Raw genomic sequence first — 15,050 nt, forward strand, 5'->3', positions numbered from 1 at the left:
GAGCCGTGAGATCATGACCTGAGCCGAAGTCGGACGCTCAACCGACTGAGCCCCCCAGGCGCCCCACTTTGCAATTTTAGAGTCTCAAAATTACGGAGTTCTAACACAGGCCTAGGAAACCACCATTCTTCAATCTTCAGTAGAAGGACTCACCAGTGGCCATCTTTTATGGAATGGGACAACCACCTTCTCTCTTACTTATTGCAACTTCTTCAAGAAAGAGTGAATTGTCCAGCAGAGAAACATTGTACTCTATCCTCCAGAGTCCTTCTTTTTCGGTTTCTCCATTTTTAGTTCAAGCTGGGTACAGTCATATTTTCCATTTGGGTTATGATAAAGTTCTCACTAGCAGGAGCCATCACCAGTATGAGACCCTATGTGAAGCTTGTACCCCCATCTTTTTTTAAATTAATCTGTCAGTCTGATGCTTCATAGTTTTTTACAGTTCTTACAAGTTTGCATTTACACCCTTTACACACGAAGACAGATTTCCTTGTATTACTAGAAGGTTTACAGTAATAGTAATAGCTTCACTTAAGTGCTTTCTTTGTGGTGGGACTGTGCACACTGACCTCTTTATCTGCACCGTCATTAATTTTCAGAACAGTACCGTGAAGGTTATCATCAGTGTTTTATGGTTGAAGAAATTGAGAATAGGAACCAACTTGTTTGAGGTCAAACAGCCACTAGGTGGCAAATCAGGACACAATTCAGAATAGTGCAGGGGACTAGAAGGCAGGAGATAGGGCTTCAAGACCGAAGCATTTTTTTTTTAATTTTTTTTTTTAATTTTTTTTTTCAACGTTTATTTATTTTTGGGACAGAGAGAGACAGAGAGCATGAACGGGGGAGGGGCAGAGAGAGAGGGAGACACAGAATCGGAAACAGGCTCCAGGCTCTGAGCCATCAGCCCAGAGCCCGACGCGGGGCTCGAACTCCCGGACCGCGAGATCGTGACCTGGCTGAAGTCGGACGCTTAACCGACTGCGCCACCCAAGCGCCCCTTTAATTTTTTTTTTAACATTTATTTATTTTGAGACAGAGAGAGACAGAGCATGAACGGGGGAGGGTCAGAGAGAGAGGGAGACACAGAATCCGAACCAGGCTCCAGGCTCTGAGCTGTCAGCACAGAGCCCGATGCGGGGCTTGAAATCACGGAGTGTGAGATCATGACCTGAGCTGAAGTCGGATGCTTAACCGACTGAGCCACCCAGGCACCCCAAGACTGAAGTATTTGAATACACACTCTGTGCTGAAAGCCGTGGCTCTGGGCACATTTGAGTGGAATGCTTAGAAACAGTTTATAGCCTGGGCTGCCTAGGCGGCTCAGTTGGTTAAACATCCAGTATTTTTGATTTGGGTTCAGGTCGTGACCTCAGGGTGGTGATTTCAAGAGTCGTGAAATTGAGCCCCAGGTCAGGCTCCAGGCTAGGCATGGAGCATGCTTGGGATTCTCTCTCTCTCTCTCTCTCTCTCTCTCAATCTCTCTCTTCCTCCCCCTTCCCTGCTCGCATGAACAGGCTCTCTTTTGCACTCTCAAAACAAACAAACAAGCAAACAGACAAATAAATAAAATGTAAAATAAAAAGATGATTGTTTATTAAAATAAATAATAGTAAGAGCAATGCCTGAGTGGCTTAGTTGGTTGAGCCTCCAACTTCAGCTCAGGTCATGATCTTGCAGTTTGTGGGTTCGAGACCCACGTCAGACTCTGTGCTGACAGCTCAGAGCCTGGAACCTGCTTTGGATTCTGTGTCTTCCCTACTCGCATTCTGTCTCTCTCCCAAAAAAGTAAACATGAAGAAGAAGAAGAAGAAGAAGAAGAAGAAGAAGAAAAAGGAAAAGAGGAAGAAAGCAGAGGAGGAAAAGAAGAAGAAACCACTTAGAGCCTGATGGAGAGAGATATATGGCATCACATTTGTGTTACAGGTGCTGGAATAAAGGTACATACGAGGGACAGTGGAGAAATAGAGGCCAAGAAAGTGCATAGAAGTGGAGTACAGCTCTGTTCTGTTCACCTTAAAAATAAAACTGCCAATTATTCCATCAGCAACAGCTGCATTTATTCAGGAATAGCAGAGAATTGCAATTAGGGATAAGCAAGCTATGGCAAAACCATAGGCAAGTCTTACAAAAAAAAAAAAAGAGAGAGAGAGAGAGAGAGAAACTGTTGTTTTGTGGAGAAGGAAGAAGTTGGGAGGGGTTGTTTGGAACAAAAGTCCATTGGAGAGAAGCGAGAGTTCAGGGTGATGACGGTTTCTCATCCGCTGAGCTGCAGGGGTGGTTGATTTCTCCTAGGAGATGTACTGTACATCTTTTCCCCTTTGGGGTGTGTAAATGATTCCTGTTGAGATTCTTCTGGTCTGGAATCTGTAATTGACGATTCTTCCTGTAATTGACACTGGGTGGCAGGGCTCCCCCTTCTGGCACCCAGAGTCCACCTTAATGAGATTTCCCTTCATTAATATTCACATCTCCCCTTTTTGATGAAAGTCTTTCCTTGAAAGCATCACTCACCAAAAGTTAGGTTTTTTGTGTATAGTGGTTTTGTCCGTCAGTGCCAGGAAGGGCCCTTCCTGGTTGGAATGTCCCACCCTGGAAGGAAAGCGCATAGCAGTTGGAAACCACATAAGGCACATCTGAATAACAAGGAGGTAAGAAGAGAGAGCTCTCATGAGCTTCCCATCTGAAGTCTGCATCTTCTCAAGGTTGTGAGTGTTGGGGATCGTCTTGAAGGATGGAGCCAGCATCACCTTATTGGGTACACTGCTTTTACAAAAGATTGACAAGTACAGAAGCAAAAATAACATGACAATTCCAAACTGTATGTTGGTACTAAGCCATGACCCTAGGTCTGAGGGTAACCAGCCCAAGATATTTATTGGCACTTTTTCTGACCTAGGAAAGAAAAGTTTGAAGGCAAACCTGGACTCGTATGCCTCCTGGAGGTCCCTGCTTAAAGCGGCCATATGAAAGCAGAATGGTAAATACTGCCAAGAGCACGCTGGAAGAGTTTACCTAGTGCTTTTGGGAACATACAGGGCAGGTATACACTTAAAGCAATAGCCGATGAACTTTAAAGTATTGTTATGTCAGGGTACCTGGATGGCTCAGTCGGTTTGTGGTAGGGCCCCCTCCCTAAGGAGAGAGAAAAAAAGAGAAAGAAAACTTCAAGGTAACCTGGCTATGCACCTGCGTGACAACATCCCTCATGACCTTGTAAACTGCGACTACTTAATCAGACTGCACGTTTGTGTGTGTCACCATATATGGGAGACAAAGAAATAGAAAATGTATAAAAAACTATGTCATGTGACATTCGGTGCTCGGTTCTTCGGGTACGAACCCAACTGAGCAGTCCCAGCACGAATAAAGTTGCTTCCTGGAAATTAAACAGCCTCATTGTCAGGACTCTCTGTGTGAGAATCCTGCTACAGGTTAAGCTTCCGACTTTGGCCCAGGTCCACGATTTCCCCGTTCTGTGAGCTTGAGCCCCGCATCAGGCTCTGTGTTGACAGCTCAGAGCCTGGAATCTGCTTCTGATTCTGTGTCTCCCTCTCTCTCTCTGCCCCTCCCCTGCTCACACACTGTCTCTCTTTCTCTCTCTCTCAAAAATAGATGAACATTAAAAGAAATTTTTTTTGAGTATTGTTATGTCAAAAGAGCTTTTGTGAAAACAAATGTTATTGAATAGTACAGTCTATAAATTTGTAAATTCGGAGACCGTGAATTTGGATAAAAACCCAACATCAGTAGTTCTGATGAATTCTGAACCTTCTAACCCTTCAGAAAAAGCAAGTGAATTATGGGATCATGATGATGCGGTTTCCAAAAAGCCATAATCAAAGAAAAGTTTCCCCCCTTTCACAAGGGTTTGGGAAATGCAGACGAGGATGTGGTGTTTTCAGGGGAAAGAGAGAAGAAGCAACAATGAGAAAAAGTTATCAGGGCGGGTCAGGACATCCCAGGAAAGCTGTCTTTCCAGACGTCGTCCTCAGCCAGGAAATCTTTAAAAACTCACTTCACCAGATGGTGTGCAGACCCAGAAAGCTGCTTTCTTTTTGGATTAAAAAAATTTTTTTTAATGTTTATTTATTTTTGAGAGAGAGAGCGCGCGCAAGTGGGGGAGGGGGACAGAGAGAGGGAGATGGAGAATTCAAAGTAGGCTCTGTACTGTCAGCACAGAGCCCAACGTGGGGCTCAAACCCATGAACTGTGAGATCATGACCTGAGGTGGAGTCAGACACTCAACAGAGCCACCCAGGCGCCCCAAAGCATTGCATTTTTAATAGAAGCAATTGGGTCTTTACGTTCTTGAAGTGGATCTCCTCTTATCAACTGTGGGTCAAAGGAGGCAGGGGCCAAATGTATGACTTGGCCCTTGACTGTCTGAAAGGGTAAGGGTCCATGAGCTCCAAAGGGGTTGGATGGGAGATTTAGAAACACCAATGGCAGGGCGCTGGGGTGGCTCAGTCGGTTAAGCATCCGACTTCGCTCAGGTCATGATCCCGCGGTTCATGGGTTTGAGCACCGTGTCGGGCTCTGTACTGACAGCTCAGGGTCTGGAGCCTGCTCCCGATTCTGTGTCTTCCCCTCTCTCTACCCTCCTTCACCCCTCCCTGCTTGTGCTCTCTCTCTCTCTCTCAGAAATAAATGAACATTAAAAAACTTTTAGAAGGACCAATGACAATGCTCTAGGGCAGGGTAGTTGGAGGGTCTTTACAGATTTTGCCTATGGAGTCTTAACAGTGCCATTGGTATGTGTGACTAACCCTCAGGAGGGAGGATGATACTGCGCGGGGACAAGAATTTCTGTCCTCTCGAAGTTCCTTCCAGCTGGATTATGAATCAGATTGACATGACGTGAGACAAATCAACAGGAGAAAACGGAACGTAGTTTGCACACGCAGAGAATCCACATAGACGAGCAAATTCCAACAACAGGCGGAATGAGGTGTAGAGGTCTCCCTGAACTAAGGAGAAGGAGGTAGGAGTCTGGGACTTCAAGGGAAGGAATGCACTTCCCAGGGCGATAAGAAGGGCAGATGTTTGCTAATTAGATGTTTGCCCTGCTCTACAGATGGGTCGCACAGATAAAAGTTCTCTCTTGCAATAACCCTCATTCTGAGAAAGACGCCCAATTTATATTCTTCTAGGTAGTTAAGGGAGGGGCAAAGTTTCTTCTGAGCCTGCAGGCTCTTGAGTGACTTTGGCTCAAGATAATCTTGGGGTGCTTGGCTGACTCAGTTGGTAGAGCATACCATTCTTTTTTTTATTTTATTTTATTTTATTTTTTCAACGTTTATTTATTTTTGGGACAGAGAGAGACAGAGCATGAACGGGGAGAGCATGAACGGGGGAGGGGCAGAGAGAGAGGGAGACACAGAATCGGAAACAGGCTCCAGGCTCTGAGCCATCAGCCCAGAGCCCGACGCGGGGCTCGAACTCCCGGACCGCGAGATCGTGACCTGGCTGAAGTCGGACGCTTAACCGACTGCGCCACCCAGGCGCCCCGAGCATACCATTCTTGATCTCAGGGTCGTGAGTTCAAGCCCCACATTGGGTGTGGAACTTAAAGGAAGGAAGGAAGGAAGGAAGGAAGGAAGGAAGGAAGGAAGGAAGAAAGAAAGAAAGAAAGAAAAAGAAAGAAAGAAAGAAAGAAAGAAAGAAAGAAAGAAAAAGAAAGAAAGAAAAAGGAAGAAAGAAAGAAAGAAAAAGAGAGAAAAAGAAAGAAAGAAAGAGAGAAAGAGAGAGAAAGAAAAAAAGAAAGAAAGAAAGAGAGAGAGAGAAAGAAAGAAAGAAAGAAAGAAAAAGAAAGAAAAAGAAAGAGAGAAAAAGAAAGAGAGAGAAAGAGAGAGAAAGAAAAGAAAGAAAGAAAGAAAGAAAGAAAGGGAGAAAAAGAGAGAGAAAGAAAGAAAAAAGAAAGAGAAAGAAAGAAAAAGAAAGAGAGAAAAAGAAAGAAAGAAACAAAGAGAGAGAAAGAAAAGAAAGAAAGAAAGAAAGAAAAGAAAGAAAGAAAAAGGAAGAAAGAAAGAAAGAAAAAGAAAGAAAGAAAAAGGAAGAAAGAAAGAAAGAAAGAAAAAGAAAGAGAAAAAGAAAGAGAGAAAGAGAGAGAGAGAAAGAAAAAAAGAAAGAAAGAAAGAAAGAGAGAAAGAAAGAAAGAAAGAGAAAGAAAAAGAAAGAGAGAAAAAGAAAGAAAGAAAGAGAGAGAAAGAGAGAGAAAGAAAAGAAAGAAAGAAAGAGAGAGAAAGAAAGAAAGAAAAAAAGAAAGAGAAAGAAAGAAAAAGAAAGAGAGAAAAAGAAAGAAAGAAACAAAGAGAGAGAAAGAAAGAAAGAAAGAAAGAAAGAAAGAAAGAAAGAAAGAAAGAACCTTCATGCCAGAGCGCCTCATCTTGGGGCAGCCTGCCCACGGCTGTGCTGACAGCTCAGAGTCCAGAGCCTGCTTCGGATTCTGTGTCTCCCTCTCTCTTTGCCCCTCCTCCACTCGCACTCAGTCTCCCCAAAAGGAAATAAATGTTAAAAAAAAAAAAAAAAGATATTGGTTAGGGATGCCTGGCTGGCTTGGTTGGTGGAGGGTGTGAATCTTGATCTCAAGGTTGTGAGTTCGAGACCCACGTTCGGGGTAGAGATTACTTAAAAAAAAAAAAAAAGATGCTGGCTCTCCTTATCAGTGCAAAACTGCACAGCATAGATCAGTTACAGTGAAAAATTTGCTTTTGGAGGGGAATATACGTGAGTGGCGCATGGGGGTTAGGAAAAACAGAGTGCTGAAGAATAAAAGTGTCATTTACTGTTTGACGTCCTGAACAAACCTCCATCCTTGGGAGTGGGTTTTCTCACAGGTAAAATAGGGGTATTACAGGGAATAGTGCAGGGGATTATGAGGTTCTGAGCCTTATAATCTTCTATTACAGGCTTGATGCTTTGAAGGGCTTCTTTACTTATAGGAAATTGATTCATTAGGGGGAGAGGTTTTGAGGGATCTATGTGAGTCTTGATAGGAGATGCACTGTGGATTCTGCCATCAGTTGAGGACTTTTCCCATAAAGAAGGTGGTGGCTGATTCAATAGGAACAAATGCCCCGTGTCCCCAGACACTGCCATAGTCCCATCAGAGACAGAGCCCCGAGGAGATGCCAAAAGGTCATTTATTTCCCCTGGTTGGTTATTTCAGTTACTGCTATCAAATTCTAGAATTATGTCTTTCTTTTGGGAGAAAGGAATTCCAGCATGGTACTTTTCTAAGAAATCTCAGCCCAAGAAATGAAGAGGGCCAGAGGAACTAAGGAGAAAAGGGTACATTATCTCTCAAAGAGCCTCGACAAAAGGGAATGAGTTCAGACATAGGAACCTGTTGAGGTTTATTAGAGACCCCCACGTTTGAACTGTTTTAGTACTCCGAGACCCAGGGTGCTTTATAGCAAAGGGGTTGAGCACCAAGAGTGTGCTTCCAGTATAAACAGGGATAGAGTGATTGATTCCCAATCTGGAGAGTGCTTTCTCTGAGCCGGTGGAGAAGGAGGGTTGGAAAGAGCCCCTGTAGTTCCTTGGATCCCCATCGTTGATAATTGCTTCAGTGGGTAACTTTGTATTTGTTTTTGTTTTTTTTTTTTTCAAATGCCCTGGCTCTTTGCAATAATAGCAGAAACTAGGGGATTTTTTTTGTTTAGAACCTTCATTTGCTGGAGGTGAAAACTGAGAATTTTAGCAGTCTTTCTTTTAGGGGACTCATCTAGGACGTGAGCAAGCTGGTTTGCCAAATTACCTAACTCTGGAGTGGGCACCTATGTGAAAATGTTGGGGTTCGGAGGGAGAGGTCAAGAAAGAATTCTGGAGACATCTTTGGTGCAAATAGGTGGTTTTATTAAATAAAGCACAGAGAAGGGACCCATGGGCAGAAAGAGCAGCACTGGGACTGTGAGAAAATGGCTGGTTGTATACTTTCGAGAGGGGAGGGGTTTAGGGATAGCCGACTTCTTCTCTAAGGAATTTTGGAAGCAAGGTTTCCAGGACCTTGAGGGGTTAGCTATCGTTAGGAAAAGGTCATTTGCTACTGTCTAATAAAACCTTAGTCATGAGACCCTTCCGATGTATATCAGTGGGCCATATGCTTGGAGGGGGATTGCGAACATATATCTTGGGGGGTAGAGATAAAGGAAGTTTCCAAAGGACTTTTATGTGTTTAAGTGAGACTTACAGGATCCTGGAGGTCAGGATAATGTTAAGCTACGATTGCCTTTTTCCCTTAGCAAAGTATTAACCTCCAGGCAGCTGAGAACGTAGAGGGAGGTCACTCTGTCCCAAGGACTTGTCAATGGGCTGTAAGTTGTAAGGAGATTTAACTTTTTTCTTTTGCCTTTGTTCCTGACAGGAGGCAGTTTCCCATTCCATCCTGATCTTTTTAACTAAAAGAGAAGGATCTCGGTTCAGTTGGTTAATAACCACAGTGTTAAATGCGACTGGGGTGGATTCAACATCTAAACGGAGGTCAGGGGCGCCTGAGCGGCTCAGTTGGTCAAGCATCTGACTTCAGCTCTGGTTATGATCTAAGGACTAGTGAATTCGAACCCCGCCTCAGGCTCAGAGCTTGGAGCCTGCTTTGGAGTCCGGATTCCATCTCCCTTTCTCCCCTTCCCTGCTTGTGCTGTCTCTCTCTCAAAAATAAATAAACATTAAAAAAATTAAAAAAAAATTTTTTTTAACACTTACTCATTTTTAAGAGACAGAGAGAGACAGAGCATGAGTTGGGGAGGGCAGAGAGAGAGGCAGACACAGAATCTGAAGCAGGTTCCAGGCTCGAGCTGTCAGCACAGAGCCTGATGTGGGGCTCGAACCCACGAGCCATGAGATCATGACCTGAGCCGAAATGAAGAGTCGGATGCTCTGACTACAGAGCCACCCAGGTGCCCTAAATTACTTTTTGTTAAGTCAGTAACCTTAGTTACTAACTTCGTAACTTAGTTGTAAATGTGCACGTGGAAGGACTGTAGTTTTGCTTTTGTTTTTTAATTTTTTTTTTTAACGTTCATTTATTTTTGAGACAGACAGAGACAGAATGCGAGTGGGTCAGGGGCAGAGAGAGAGGGAGACACAAAATCTGAAGCAGGCTCCAGGCTCCTAGCTGTTAGCACAGAACCTGACGCAGGGGACGAACCCACGAACCGTGAGATCATGTCCTGAGCTGAAGAGCTGAAGTCAGACGCTTAACCAACTGAGCCACCCAGGTGCCCCTTGCTTTTGTTTTTTAAATCAATGTTATCAACAATTCTGGGTGTTTTTTAATGCTTATTTATTTTGGGAGAGACAGAGAGAGACTGCTCAAGCAGCGGAGGGGCAGAGAGATTGGAGAGAGAAAGAATCCCAAGCAGGGTCTTGGCCGTCAGTGGGGAGCCCCATGAGGGGCTTGAACCCATGAACTGTGAGATCACTACTGAGCTGAAAGCAAGAGTTGGACACTTAACCAACTGAGCCACCCAGGCACCCAAAAGGACCATAGTTTTTAAACATAAAACAGGCCAGAGTTTCAGTAGGGAGGGAAGAATCCCATTTCTTAGAGGTTTTTCTCCAGTGGAAAGAGAACAATGACTAAACAGCAGTTTCAGCAGGAACAGCCTGGTCCCAAAAAGGAGTCAGACCAAAGGCCAGCAGTTTGGTAGGAACAGTCCAGTTCCAACTAGGACTGATACCAAAGGGTGAAGAAGTACTCTCAGAAGGTAAAAGCAAACAAACAAAAACAAGAAAGACAAGAAAACCCAAGGCCTTAAAGTAGATCTTGAACATACGGCATACAGCTTGAAATTCAGGAGAAAACTTACCTTCAATCTCCAGGGTTGGAGAGAAAGCAGTGAGCCTGATTGGGTGTGTGGGTACTGGCACCTGTTTGCGCACCAGCGTCAGAGTTTTTAGGGGTCTTCTCTGGATCCCACATCGGATAATCAAGTAATGTTCACCCTAAAAATAAAACTGCCAATTATTCCATCAGCAACAGCTGGGTTTATTCAGGAATAGCAGAGCATTGCAATTAGGGATAAGCAAGCTATGGCAAAACCATAGGCAAGTCTTACAAAAAAAAAAAAAAAAAAAAGAGAGAGAGAAAAACTGTCGTTTTGTGGAGAAGGAAGAAGTTGGGAGGGGTTGTTTGGAACAAAAGTCCATTGGAGAGAAGCGAGAGTTCAGGGTGATGACGGTTTCTCATCTGCTGAGCTGCAGGGGTGGTTGATTTCTCCTAGGAGATGTACCGTACATCTTTTCCCCTTTGGGGTGTGTAAATGATTCCTGTTGAGATTCTTCTGGTCTGGAATCTGTAATTGACGATTCTTCCTGTAATTGACACTGGGTGGCAGGGCTCCCCCTTCTGGCACCCAGAGTCCACCTTAATGAGATTTCCCTTCATTAATTTTCACAGTTGGAAGCATAAATCTGAAGGGAAAGGAGGGCCAGCATGCGTAATGGGTCTTTCAGCTAAGCAGGGCCATTGTGTGAGCAGGGGACAATGAAAACAGCCTGGCATATTAAGGAAACTGCCAGTGGACCAGTGTCGTTGCTGGAGGTGCCTGTGTATTCGGGGAGAGTGCTGGAGACATGGGATAGAGACACACAAGTGGACAGATGAGGCTAGAAGGGGTTCAGTGGTCAAAGAGTTTAGGACATGATATAGGGGTTAGCATTTTGTGAGCAGGGGGAAACCACAGAAGGGCACTGAGCAAGGGAATGATAACAGAATTACGGTTTTGGAGACTGCCCTCTTAGCTAGTGTGAAAGGTAGATCGAAGACAACAAGTTTATCATCAGCGTCCCAGTTGGCTAAAGTTCAAGCAGTATTTCAGCGTTAAAAGTATGGACTGAGGCAACAGGCGTGGGTTAAAGAATTAGTGCCCGACACAGGGCACCTGGGTGGCTCAGTCCGTTAAACATCCGACTTCAGCTCAGGGCATGATCTCATGGTTCATGAGTTCGAGCCCCGTGTCAGGCTCTGTGCTTACAGCTTGGAGCCTGGAGCCTGCTTCAGATTCCGTGTCTCTCTCTCTCTCTCCCCCGACCCCACTCATGTTCTGTCTCTCTCTCAAAAATAAATAAACGTTAAAAAAAAAAAAAAAAAGAATTAGTGCCTGACAAGAAAAGAGTTAAGAAAGTAGAATTGACAAGGGAGAGTATGAGGGAACTTTCACTGATGAGTCATAGCCCGCAGCTTAAAAACACTGTCCTGAGGTCCCCCCTGACCCGGTGGCTTTTTTATAGTCTGAAGTGTTTTTTGTTTTCTTTAAAAAAATTTTTTTAACTTTTCTTAGTGAGAGAGAGAAAGATGGACAGAGCGTGAGTGGGGGAGGGGCAGAGAGAGAGGGAGACCCAGAATCCAAAGTAGGCTCCAGGCTCCGAGCTGTTAGCATAGAGCCTGAGCTAAACCATTAGCTCATGACCTGGGCCAAGGTCAGACACTTAACCGACTGAGCCACCCAAGTGCCCCATATAGTTCGAAGTTTTATACACTATATCTGCTATTTGTTTGTTTGCTTTATTGAAGTAGAATCAACATACAATGTTCTATTAGTTTCAGGGGCACAACATACTGATTCAACCATTCTGTACTCTGTGCTCACCATGACCTGTGTGGTCGCCAGCTGTCACCAGGCAAAGTTATTACAATATTGAGTCTCTTCCCTATGTTGTATTTTTCATCTCTGTGACTTATTTATTTTATAACAGGAAGTTTCTCCCTCTTAATCCCCTCTTTCCTCCCCCACCTCCCGTCCCCTACACCTCCCCACCTCCTCTCTGGCCACCACCAGTTTGTTCTGTGTATTTAAGGGTGTGGTTTCTTTGTTTGCTTGTTTTGATTTGTGAGATTCCACACATACAGTAGGTCCTTTAAATCACAGGTTTGAAACCTCTGTGAAGTCAGGGCCCAACATCCATCGTGCTCACCACTGTATTCCTGCTGAAGGATCCTGAAACAGATTTTAAAATAGCTATTACAGGGGCGCCTGGGTGGCTCAGTCGGTTGAGTGTCCAACCTCAACTCAGGTCATGATCTTATAGTTCATGGGTTCCAGCCCCACTTCGGGCTCTGTGCTGACAGCTCAGAGCCTGGAGCCTGCTTCAGATTCTGTGTCTTCCTCTCTCTCTCTGCCCCTCCCCTGCTCATGCTCTGTCTCTCTCTCAAGAATAAATAAACGTTAAAAAAAATTTAAAAAATGAAAATATAGCTATTACAGACCAAAGATTAAACAGTATGTTCTTTGACTAAAAGAGTTAAAGTCTGGCATCAGATGTGAGAAGAAAATTCAAGTTACTTAGCCTGATACAAGCAAAGCTTTTTGGGGGCTTAAAAGAAGACCACATCAGAAATTTGATTAAGAACAGGGTCTTGATTAGATACCTTCTCAGAGGAAGCCACTTTCACCCCTCAGATGAAGTGAATCTTAATTTTTTAAAGGTTTTTTTTTTTTTTTTTTACTTCACGCATTTTTAAAAAATGTGGTAAAATACACGTAACATAAAAGTTACCATTTTAACCATTTTTTCCAGCTTTGCTGCGATGGAATTGACATCTAACATTGTGTGAGTTCAAGGTGTAAGACAAGTTGATTTGATACACTTGCAAATTGCAAATTGATGACCACCATAGAGTTAGGTCACATCTCCATCACATCACCTAATTACCATTTTCTTTCCGTGGTGAGAACAGGTGAGGGTGACTGTCTCAGTAACTTTCAAGTACATAATGCAGGATTTTTTTTTTAATATGTATGTATTTATTTATTTATTTTTCAATGTTTATTTTATTTTTGGGACAGAGAGAGACAGAGCATGAACGGGGGAGGGGCAGAGAGAGAGGGAGACACAGAATCGGAAACAGGCTCCAGGCTCTGAGCCATCAGCCCAGAGCCTGACGCGGGGCTCGAACTCACGGACCGCGAGATCGTGACCTGGCTGAAGTCGGACGCTTAACCGACTGCACCACCCAGGCGCCCCCTTATGTATTTATTTTTGAGAGAGAGAGAGAGAGAGAGAGAAAACAAGAGTGGGGGAGGGGCAGAGAGCGAGGAAGACAGAGGATCTGAAGCAGGCTCTGTGCTGACAGCAGCAAGCCTGATGCAGGGTTCGAACTTATAAACCGTGAGATCATGACCTGAACCGAACTTGGAAGGTCAACCGAGTAAGCCACCCAGGTACCCCGATAATACAGGATTATTAATTAAAATCACCATGCTGGGTGTTAGATCCCCAGAACGTACTTGGCTGGTAACTGAAAGTTGGTACTCTTTGCCCAACATCTCTCTATCCCTCCTACCCTTGCACCCCGGTCCCCTAGACGCTGGTGACCACCATTTTCCTGTTTCTACGAGTTTGGCTTCTTTAGATTCCACTAACACTGTATGTGATGAACATACAGCTCTTGTCTTTCTCTTGCTTAATTTCACTTAGTAAAATGTCCTCAGGGTCCGTCCGTGTTGTCTCAAATGGCAGGATTTCCTTTTTGCTGATGGCTGAATAATATGATAGTGTGTATATGTAGCTCTTTCATTTCAGATTTTGTTTGAGTCTTGTCTTTTCTTAATCTAGCTGAAAATGTGTCAATTTTGTTTATCTTTTAAAAAAAATGCTCTCAGGGGTGCCTGGGTGGCTCAGTCGGTTAAGCGTCCGACTTCGGCTCAGGTCATGATCTCACAGTTCGTGAGTTCGAGCCCCGTGTCAGGCTCTGTGCTGACGGCTCAGAGCCTGGAGCCTGCTTCAGATTCTGTGTCTCCCTCTCTCTCTGCCCTTCCCCTGCTCATGCTCTCTCTCTGTCTCAAAAATAAATTTAAAAAAATTTATTTATTTATTTTTTATTTTTTTTTTTTAAATTTTTTTTTTCAACGTTTATTTATTTTTGGGATAGAGAGAGACAGAGCATGAACGGGGGAGGGTCAGAGAGAGAGGGAGACACAGAATCGGAAACAGGCTCCAGGCTCTGAGCCATCAGCCCAGAGCCCGACGCGGGGCTCGAACTCCCGGACCGCGAGATCGTGACCTGGCTGAAGTCGGACGCCCAACCGACTGCGCCACCCAGGCGCCCCTAAAAAAATTTATTTTTTAATTAATATAATATAATATAATATAATATAATATAATATAATATATAAATATATTAATATTAAATATAAATATTTATATTACATTTATAATATAAAATATATTATATTTTATATAAATAATATAATATAATATATAATTATTTTAATATATAAATATTTATATTTATATATTAAATTATAAATTTATTTAAATAAATATATAATATAAATTTAATATAAATTTATATTAAATATATTAAATATATAAATATTTATATTAAATATAATATATTATATTATAATATATATAATATATATTATATTATATTTAATATATATTTAAATTTAATATAAATTTATATTAAATATATTAAATATATAAATATTTATATTAAATATAATATAATATATTATATTATATTTAATATATAAACATATAAATATAAATATTTATTAATATTTATAAATAAATTAATATTATTTTATATAAATAATATAATATAAAATATATTATATTATATAAATATGAATTTTAATATTAAATATAAATAATATAAAAACATTTTTTAATAAATAAATAAAAAATGCTCTCTGTGTCATTGATCTTTTTTATTGTTTTTCAGGTCTATATTTCATATATTTTCTGCTCTGATCTTTGTTATTTTCATCCTTCTGGTGACTTTGGGCTTAATTTCTTCTTTTTCTAGCTCCTTGAGGTGTAAAGTTAGGTTGTTCATTTGAGATCTTTCTTTTTAGGAATTTATAAAGTTGCCTCTTAGAACTACCTTTACAGCATCCCATAGGTGTTGTTGGAATGTTGCATTTTCATTTTGGTATGTTTCCCTTTGATTTCTTCTTTGATTAATTGTTTGTTCAGGATTGTGGTGTTTAATTTCCATATATTTGTGAATTTTCCAGGTTTTCTCTTGTTGATGTTTTGTTTTTTTTTTGTTTTTTTTTCGGGAAGCTCCTCGCGTGTTTTTTTTTTTTTTTTTT

Source organism: Lynx rufus, unplaced genomic scaffold (assembly GCF_022079265.1).
Source record: "Lynx rufus isolate CCGP_SWC_20201006 ecotype Redwood Valley unplaced genomic scaffold, mLynRuf1.p SCAF_23, whole genome shotgun sequence".
In the NCBI taxonomy this organism is placed as follows: Eukaryota; Metazoa; Chordata; class Mammalia; order Carnivora; family Felidae; genus Lynx; species Lynx rufus.